This window comes from Piliocolobus tephrosceles, chromosome 15 (genome assembly GCF_002776525.5).
Source record: "Piliocolobus tephrosceles isolate RC106 chromosome 15, ASM277652v3, whole genome shotgun sequence".
Classification (NCBI taxonomy): domain Eukaryota; kingdom Metazoa; phylum Chordata; class Mammalia; order Primates; family Cercopithecidae; genus Piliocolobus; species Piliocolobus tephrosceles.
The window spans coordinates 102,959,445-102,969,981 of record NC_045448.1 but is presented as its reverse complement, the minus strand read 5'-3'; the positions used below and the strand labels follow the sequence as shown (position 1 = coordinate 102,969,981).

General features: G+C 46.0%; 1 pseudogene; it reads right to left on the bottom strand.

Moving 5' to 3' along the window:
• Window positions 1–7,906: 7,906 nt before the first annotated feature.
• On the bottom strand, window positions 7,907–9,721 carry LOC111542136 (annotated as a pseudogene).
• Between the last annotated feature and the right edge of the window lie 816 nt (window positions 9,722–10,537).

Sequence of the window (10,537 nt, the reverse complement as noted above, 5' to 3'; positions counted from 1 at the left end):
ACTTTGAGTTCGTGTCTCATTTTTGTGGAACTACATATTCCTGCATTTGAGTAGTAGGTTTGAAATGAACACTGATGATAGATGACTGTAAAGATAAAGAAACAGAATTTGAATAACTGCAATTGTGCCATTCTATGGAATCACTTGGAGTTTTGACTTACGTTTAAAATTTAAACTTTGCACGTAACAGAGATAGTGTACTTTCTGTGAAACAGAAAAGCAAATTGAAAGTACACTATCTCTGTTATGTGCAAATTCTTCATATGTGAAATACATTATTAAATTTGAAAAATATTTGAAAATGTGAATATTTAAAATTGACATATAAAATGTGAATATTTAAAATTTTTTCTATTCATCTTGCTTTTTGTTCAATTGCTGTTCAGCTCTAATATTGTTCATGGCCATGAAAGACCAGTTTTGTTTTGTTTTTGTTTTTGTTTTGTTTTGTTTTCTCTGAGACAGAGTTTCACTCTTTTTTCCCAGGCTGGAGTACAATGGCGCGATCTCGGCTCACTGCAACCTCTGCCTCCTGGTTCAAGCAGTTTTCCTGTCTCAGCCTCCCGAGTAGCTGGGATTACAGGCATGCGCTACCACACCCAGCTAATTTTTGTATTTTTAATAGAGATGGAGGTTTCACTGTGTTGGCCAGACTGGTCTAGAACTCCTGACCTCAGGTGATCCACCCGCCTTGGCTTCCCAAAGTGCTGGGATTACAGGCATGAACCACCATGCCTGGCTGAAAGACTATTTTTTTTTTTTTTTTTTTTTTTTTTTTTGAGACAGAGTCTCGCTCTGTCACCCAGGCTGGAGTACAGTGGCCGGATCTCAGCTCACTGCAAGCTCCGCCTCCCGGGTTTACGCCATTCTCCTGCCTCAGCCTCCCGAGTAGCTAGGACTACAGGCGCCCGCCACCTCGCCCGGCTAGTTTTTTGTATTTTTTAGTAGAGACGGGGTTTCACCGTGTTAGCCAGGATGGTCTCGATCTCCTGACCTCGTGATCCGCCCGTCTCGGCCTCCCAAAGTGCTGGGATTACAGGCTTGAGCCACCGCGCCCGGCAAGACTAGTTTTTAGGTACATAGTTTTCCTCATTATATTTAAAAAATTAATGTAATTAAAAAGCATGAATCCATTGCATCTTTCCTTTGTTGTAGTGGGTATGTATTTTATATTTTAAGTTTTACTCTCATGATTATATATACAAAGTTCAATGAACGGGAACTTTAACTGCATTAGTCTGGCCATTACTATTGGTCATTCCATTTCTGATATGGTTTGGCTCTGCCTCCCTACCCAGATCTCATCTTGAATTGTACTCCCATAACTCCCACGTATTGTGTGAGGGACCAGGTGGAGATAATTGAATCATGGTGCTGGTTTCCCCCATACTGTTCTCATGGTAGTGAATAAGTCTCACGAGATCTGGTGGTTTGATAAGGGGAAACCCATTTCACTTGGCTCTCATTCTCTCTCTTGCCACTGCCATATGAGATGTGCCTTTCATTTTCCGCCATGACTGTGAGGCTTCCCCAGCCACGTGGAACTGTAAGTCCAATAAACCTCTTTCTTTTGTAAATTGCCTAGTCTCAGGTATGTCTTTATCAGCAGTGTGAAAATGGATGAATACAATGATTATTACTAAAAACATTTTGTTGTAAATGGGGCGTGTGTGATAAAAAGGAACCCTCTCTGAGCGTCAAGTACATTGGGCACCCACTGCAGACGCTTAGACATGCCTCACGGATGTCGGCAGAGGCAAATGCTGCCTGGCTGCCGCTACCTTCAGGGGACTGTGGTGAGTGCCTTGCAGACATTGTCTCATCTAAACCTCACAAAAACATCACTTTTTAGAGATGAGAAAACAGCCCAGAGAGCCATTCACTTGCAAGTAGAGAAGCTGAGACTTGAACCCACGCTAAGACCGTTCACCACATCACTCACTGGCATCTCTCAGAAAGGCCTTGGTTTGCCGGGCGCAGTGGCTCAAGCCTGTAATCCCAGCACTTTCGGAGGCCGAGATGGGCGAATCACGAGGTCAGGAGATCGAGACCATCCTGGCTAACACAGTGAAACCCTGTCTCTACTAAAAAATACAAAAAACTAGCCGGGTGAGGTGGCGGGAGCCTGTAGTCCCAGCTACTCCGGAGGCTGAGGCAGGAGAATGGCGTAAACCCGGGAGGCGGAGCTTGCAGTGAGCTGAGATCCGGCCACTGCACTCCAGCCGGGGCGACAGAGCGAGGCTCCGTCTCAAAAAATAAAATAAAATAAAATAAAAAAGAAAGGCCTTGGTTTGTTAAAAGTGACGCGTTTTGATCCTGCCTGCCCAGAGCGGGCAATAGTAAGATTCCTGGATGCAACTTCTCTGCTGAAGAGAACATTATCGGCTCCTGAGCTCAGACTGAGAGACGCACGCTGACTCTCCCCACTGGCTCCCCTTGGATGTCTTCCTCCAGCCCCATCGGTACCCCTGCAAAGGCAAGACGCGTTTGGGAGGTTTTTGAATGTGCCTGCCTGCATGTTAGTATCAGAGTTCTTTCAGAGCCGGGACTGTGTGGGGTTAAAATGTATAACCCAGCAACTCCCAGGGTCCTTGGTACATAATACAGGCTTGAGAAATATTTGTGGAACGTACCTGACTGGCTGGGTAAAAATTACAGGCTTAAGTGAGTGTTTGAGAATTCTGTGAGAATTTTGCTTCATAACATGACTCTCATCTCCCATGAATGATGATCGATTCCTTCCTCTGGCAGGAAGTAGTGGTTGGTTTCCGCAGCCAGAGAAATTTTTTTTTTCCCCTGTAACCCGTGGGTGGATTAAAATGGAAGGAGCGAGCCAAGCTGAGCCAGGAAGGACAGCCAAGGTCAGCAGGGCTGACGGATCCCCACACACTGTCAGTAAGAGAAGAGGCTGCAGTCACAAAACCATCCACAACTCTTCCGGTTCTTTTCTCCTTCTGGTTCATGGTAAAATTTTAATTCTCTGCACCCACTGAAATTAGCCCTGGCCACATGACTTGCTGTGGCCCTGAAATGTGAGCTCTGGGGGCTTGTGTGCAATTTGCCACATTGCCTTCTTCTCGTGCCACAGTGATCAGGGACTTGGGTGTGGAGAAATCTTCATCAACCTGGGTCCTTAAATGTTTGTAGAAATCCCCTGCCAACCTATGTTAGACATGTCGGACCAGCAAGAAATAAGCTTGAAGCTATCCTCACATGATTGACAAGCATTCTGGATAGAAATATAGTTATAATTAAGCATTAATCAGGATGCACTATTTTTTTTTTCTGATATAGGATCTTGCTCTATTGCCCAGGCTGGAGTGCAGTGGCATAATCATGACTCATTGCAGCCTCAACCTCCTGGGTTCATGTGATCCTGCTACCTCAGCCTCCCGAGAAACTAGGACCACAGGCAAATGCCACCACACTTGGCTAGTTTTTAAAATTATTTTTTGTAGAGACAGGGTCTCACTATGTTGCCCAAGCTGGCCTCAAACTCCGGGGCTAAAGTGATCCACCCTCCTCGGCCTCCCAACATGCTGGGATTACAGGCATGAGGCACTGCGCCGGGTGTCAGGCTGCCCTTTGACCCACTTCCTTATAAGGGAAAGTCACGCAGCACTGCATAGCGACCACTCTCGCGTCCCCATTGTTCCTATAAATAGGATCTCTGGTGTTAGAGTCACAGACTTTTGTTTAAGAATTCCTGAAGCTGTTTTCCAGATCCCAAGTTTCAGTGGAACAACTGACAGCAACCAGTTCGAAGACCCCCACAGAGAAGCAAAATCATCATGAGAATACAGCTTCTTCCTCTCCCTATCCCATGACTTCACCTTGCACTTTTCTACCAATCAACTCTCTCCACACTTCAGCCCACTCTGAAACCCTTAAAAACACTAACTCCTCAGGGACACAGATTTGAGGGTTTCTCCCATCTCCTCATTCATCAGCCGCGTGATTAAACCTCTTTCTCTGCTGTGACCCAATGTCTTGGCGTATTAACTTGCTGCCATCATCAAGCAATGGACCTATGACCGTTACAAACTTACTGTATGGGGTCACTAAGATTTGGGGGATGCTTGTTATTGCAGCAGCACCTAGCCTGTCCTGACTAGCTCAGAGGACCTGGGGCAGACATGAGGAGGACATCAAGAAACTGAAGAGTTAAGGAAAAGAGAAACAGGAAGTGTGGATTAGGGGGTCAGTGTGGACCCTGGAGCTGGGGCAGTTGCCTGTGACTGGGCTGTCCACACTCTGTGCAGCAGGCTGGCTTCCTCTGAGGCTCCAGGAGGAGGAGGTAAGCACAGGCCATGGAGTGATGCCATCCATATGCGAAGGATGATTTTGTAGCATGTGCTGACTGTGGGTCACCACTGACTGGGGAAGAGGTGGAGGAAAAGGGTTGGGGAGAATGTGTGTCATGCAGCGAGCAGTGTGATCCCAGAACGTTCTAATGCTCCTCAAGAACAAATGAGTCGGGCATCAACAAAGGAGGCCAACCTCAGACTTCCTGTGTGAGGAGAAGTGCTGAGCTGGCAATGAGTTATCCGTTTATTCCTTGTACACGGTGGCTAATATACTTACGCGGTAGCCACTCCTACAATAGAAGACTTCCTCTAGGACGTTGGTTGTTCGTTACTCATACGTTCATTCTGCAAATATTTGAGCTCCTAGGCACTGGGCCTACCACAGTGAGTAGACAGGTTTCATGGACTTTACGGTCTGCATATGGCCAAATAATTAATAGCAATTTTCAATATGGATTGTTAAGTACTCTGATAGAGGTAAGTATAGGTTGTCTGGGAAAAGAGCGTAGAAACTAAAGGTCTACAAAGAATGAGGCTGTGAGTAACTGAATTGGGAGTTAAGTACATGCTTCTGCATAGCAAAACCCCCCACAATTGCAGGTAAATAAATGCCACCCTTCCCAGCAAGGGTCAGGGGGTGTAGGAAAATATCAAGTTGCCAGAGGATCTGAGTGCAATAGAAAAAGTTCTGAAAGTCAAAGGTCTTGCAATAGAACATTCATGAGGTGAAGCCTTATGATTCATTGTCTTGGGTTCACTCAGTGTCAAACCAAAGAAGAAAAGAAAAACAAGAAAAACAAACAAACAAAAAAAAAAACTGAAGGAACTCAGGTATCTGGAATGAATTAACTCTTTTTTTCTCCTTTTTTTTTTCTTTTCGTCTTTTTTTTTTTTTTTAAATGATGAAGGCTGCCAAAAACTCAAGGGATTTGAGGATAATAGACAATTAGAATTTCACAATGATAATGGGACTGTGCCCATCTATAGTTCACTCTTCCCACTCCACAGAGTCTCAGCACATCATTCTTCTCCCACCCCCTCCACTGACCAAATCTCATCCTTTAAGACTCAGTTTATAAACCACCTCCTGGAATTAATTATGCCAAGCCGACTCTAAACAGTGGTCACCTGTCAGGAATGGAAGTGCGTAGGGGAATGAGGGAACTATTCATTTTTTACTTTTATCAATTTTTATAAGTATGTATCATTTTGTTTAAATAAAGCCAAATTCAAGCTTATGAGGAAAAACAAAATTCCACTTCCTCCACGGACCCTTCTCTGCTTCTACAGTTGCCCCATGCTCGTCTCATTGCCATCTACCATTTACTGGTTTTTCACAACTAAGTCCTTTCCTCTACTTTGGACTCAGCCCCAGCTAGAACCACCTGCAGAATGCACACAGCATTGCTCGTATACAGGCGACTAAATGAATGGTTGGCGAAGGAATAAAAGCCTGTAACGTTGACCCCTCAGCTTACGGAAGTTATGGGGAGTTTTCTGTGCTAGAAAGTCCTGCCTTTCACTGAGCCCCCAGCTTTAAGCAGTTTCATAAGTAGATGTTAACAACTGTGTTCCAGTCCCGGCTGGTTCCCACACACCCCCGCCAGGAAGAGGCTGGCCAGATCATCTCCCCAGGAAACGTGGAATGATAGTACACGGGCAGCTGCTGGGAGCTGGGGAACCTGCAACTCTTCCTCCTGTGAGGAAACAGGACCCTAAGTCAGCGTCCTGTGTCTAGAGAGCCTGCCCCATCTGCGCTCACCTGGGAAAGCGGCTCCCCTCCCTTCCCTCCCTCCCCTCACTCCCCTCCCTCGGTGCTGGGCATTTTTTCCCACGTGGATCCACTAGATGGCCTGCAACGAACACAGTGACTTTGAGGAGGCCTGTGTTGGAAAAGGAAATACTTCCTTGCTTATCTATTTGTTTGTTTGCTTTGTCACTCACCATTTGTCCTCATAAATCCTTTCAAGTAAAACTGATATTAAAAACCAATAACTTGCACATTCAAGGGAGGAAAAGGGCTATGGCAGAGTTGAATCTGTGGGTCTTCAGGCAGATATTTCTAATTGTTGGCAAAATAATCAGAAATTGTTTTGTCGAATTGATTTCTGAGTGTTAGCACTTTGTTCATCACAATATAACTCTGCATAGAAAGAAATGAGTAATTAAATAATCCTAAGGGCTTAATAAGTATCTTTTAAACTGCTTCAAATAAAGAGAAATGACAAGACCTAGTACTGGTAAGTGTGAGATAGAGCAGGCTCATTTGCATATCACTGGTGCCCTACACATCATAGTGGTTTTTGCAAACAAAGTGGCCTTTGCTGTAAGAGCAGTGAGATGGCTGGGCGTGGTGGCTCAGGCCTGTAATCCCAACACTTTGGGAGGTTGAGGCAGGCGGATCACTTGAGCTCAGGCGTTAGAGACCAGCCTGGCCAACATGGCAAAACCCCATCTCTACAAAAAATTTTAGGAATTAGCCAACTGTGGTGGTATGCACCTGTAGTCAGGAGGCTGAGGTGGGAGGATCGCTTGAGCATGGGAGGTGCAGGTTGCAGTGAGCTGAGATCGCACTACTGCACTCCAGCCTGGGCAACACAGCCAGACTCTGTCTCAAAAAAAAAAAAGCCATGAGATAACTCATACTCTTTAACCAGGAAGCTTTGAGGAAATATTTAAAAGTTAGAGAAAAACAATCAGTATTGAAATGTCTAGGTTGCTGCTATTCTATTTGTAGTAACAAAAACTTGGAAATAATTTGCAGAACAACAATAGGGGAATGACTTAGTCAACTGCAGTATATCAATATAATAGGTGAAATTTAAAAGGGTGGTAAGTGTGAGCTCTGCCTGTACCTGTGCATGTAAAGCCATGTTTTTGTTTTTGTTTTTGTTTTTTTTAAAGGTCCAGGCTTATTCTTTATTTAAACACAGGCCCGGCATGGCGGCTCATGCCTGTAATCCCAGCACTTTGGGAGGCCGAGGTGGGCGGATCACTTGAGCCTCAGGAGTTCAAGAGACCAGCCTGGGCAACATGGCGAAACCCCCATCTCTATCGAAAAAAAGAAAAAAAATTACAGCACAGTTCAAAGTCATTAAATCATTAAATCCAGTACAAAAGAAATGGCTCCCATTTCCTGGATTGGCATCAGACATCCTACCAGCTGCAATTACATCATTTTTATCTATCGTCTGCTTTTCCTTTTCGGGGGGCGGGGGAGGGTGGGGACTTATAAATGGGTCAAAGAGACTTCAACCTCAAAACCAAGGAGAAATCCCTGCTTGCAGAGAAACACAGGAAATGACTCTTTCTCTGTGAAACGCAGTTTCACTCTGCTCCAGTGATGAGGGCCACTGATGGTGTGGGAGAGCGATCAGGAAGAGAATCTTCCTGGAGGTGGCACGAAGTCAGCAGGAGCCCAGGAAATCACACTCCTGGGATGGCTGCTGTCACCACCATCACCCTCTCTTCTGTCTCCCCTCCGTGCCATCAAATTGAGCCAGGAACAAGGGAAAGTAACTACATGTAGAAAACGGAAGTGGACAGAAATGTGGGTGGTGTGAACATAAAAGAAGAAACTAAAAATGATCAAAAGTTTCTCAGCACTGCTTTCCCGCACTGTGGTGGAAATATCTGATCCATCTCTTCATGTGTCTAACTTCCAGGGAGGGGGCTAACAGCACAGACACGGGACCGAAGGCCCACGTTCGCTCAGAGATCTAAACGGTGGGCCACTCTGAGATGGTGGTGGGCCATCTCACCACCGAAGTTGGCTCAACTGAAGTTGGCTGAGAGGTCTAAACAGTGGGCCCCTCTGAGACGGTGACTGCAACCAAGGTGTCTGTGATGTCCTTGGTTACTCCACCTCCTGACCAGGGGTCTAGTTTACCATTGCTGAAAACGATGTTTATGTGCGAACTAATGTTTTTGCCTCCATACACATTAGTGATCCAGGAGGGCCTTGGTCCCACACCCCACTGTTTTTTTTTTTTTTTTTTTTGAGACGGAGTCTTGCTCTGTCACCCAGGCTGGAGTGCAGTGGCCGGATCTCAGCTCACTGCAAGCTCCGCCTCCCGGGTTCACGCCATTCTCCTGCCTCAGCCTCCCGAGTAGCTGGGACTACAGGCGCCCGCCACCTCGCCCGGCTAGTTTTTTGTATTTTTTAGTAGAGACGGGGTTTCACCGTGTTCACCAGGATGGTCTCGATCTCCTGACCTCGTGATCCGCCTGTCTCGGCCTCCCAAAGTGCTGGGATTACAGGCTTGAGCCACCGCGCCCGGCCACCCCACTGTTTAAAACAGTTATCAGAAAACTCCTTCAAGCTCCACGAGTGAAATTCAGACAGGTCATCGATACAAAAAGGGATGACTATTTCTGTGCAGGCCTGATAACTCCAACCCAGGAATCCCAGACTGCTAGTTCTTGCCTCTGAACTATTCAGGCATGTCACCTGACCTGAATAATTACTCACCTGACCTGAGTAATACGCACTCACAGCTTGGAAAATATTCTGCAGCAGCAATGAATCCGATATATTGGGTTTTTTCAAATATTGGCACATGACCTCGATAGGCCAAGCAGGCAAACGCTATAAAAAGTTAGATGCATAAGGATAGCTCACCACTGCACGTCACCCAGGTTTCAGAGATCTGGTCTTTCAAAGGTCTTGCGTCAGGAAGGCACGGCAAACTACTGCCCATATTTGAGAGTTGATTAATGGCATCCCAGGACCTGCGGAGGTTCTCTGAACAATATGGACCACCTTTCCTAAAATCTGTAGTTACGATCTTCATAAATACACCGGAAGGTTCCAAATCCTTAAACTGCCAGATAAGGGCAGAAATTGCAAGAGCTCCAACTACCATATGAGGGTATTTCGTGCTGAACTAGGCTGCAAGCATGCCACCATAGGGGCCCTAGAGGGCCATGACAGGGCGATTTTCAGCTCCTAGGATTGTTCTTTTCAAGTGTTTGATTAGCTCTGCAAAATCAGCCAGAGCTTTTTCTGATGGCAGGAGATCCTAGTGTCCAGAAACCTTGAACAGGTCATCACAGGGCAGGGACTGTCCACAGTATCGCTGTTCCGCATACACCAACAAAACTTTCAGTTCCTCAGCCCCATCCCACATGAACCACGTATGATTGCAGAACCAGATGACATCCCCATCATCTTTCTTCCAGTATTTATCAGCTATTAGATACTGCTGTTAAAAAGTTTTCACAGTATTACATCCAAAATGGTCAACCCTCCGAGGGAAGTGGAGAACCGAGTCGTTCTTGGCAACAGCCAGGTGGGATGTGGGGTTGGCTGGAGAGTGCAGGCTGCCAAGAGCCCTTAAGGCCAGCCGGAGGGCTGTGGTGGTCCAGGGCATCAGGAAAGCCAGGAGCAGGAACAGGAGGGCTTGGTGGCCCATGGCTAGGCTAGTGGCTGCAGTGCATGTCTAAAGCCATATTAAGTGAATGTTTTCTCTATTTAAAAAGTAATTTTCTACTTTTGAGGCTGAGTTTAAGAACAGGTTGTTTTTCTCTGAGTAAGCCCTTACACAACAAAATATCACCAGATAAGAGTTAAACAAAAGTAAACTCAACAGCTGCCTTCCACCTAGAGCCAGGGAGGGAGTGGACAGCCCCTAGACTGGGGAGAATAGAGGGCAGATTTATGGAAAGGGGAGCTGGGAAATGTCTTAGATGGCTTGGGCTGTTATAACAAAATACAATAAACTGAATGGCTTTAACAATGGAAATTTATTTCTCATAGTTCTAGTGGCTGGAAGTCCAAGATCAAGGTTCTGGCCGATGTGGTTCCTGGAGAGGGACTGCTTCCTGGCTTGCAGATGGCCACCATCTCGCTATGTCCCTACATGCAGAGGACGGGGGATCTGGTGTCTCTTCTCTTCTTATAAGAACACGAATTCCATCCTCACGACCTCATCTAAACCTAATTACTTCCCAAAGGCCCCACCGCCTAATACTATCCCATTGGGAATTAGGGTTTCAACATATAAATTTGAGGGGGATACAAACATTTAGTCCATAGCAAGGGAGAATTCCACCAGCAGATGTTGGGCAGTGCACAAAAACAGTCCAGGCCAGACCGGACATGGTGGCTCATGTCTGTAATCCCAACACTTTGGGAGGCCGAGGCTGGTGGATCACCTGAGGTCAGGAATTCGAGACCAGCCTGGCCAACACGGTGAAACCCTGTCTCTACTAAAAATACAAAAAACTTA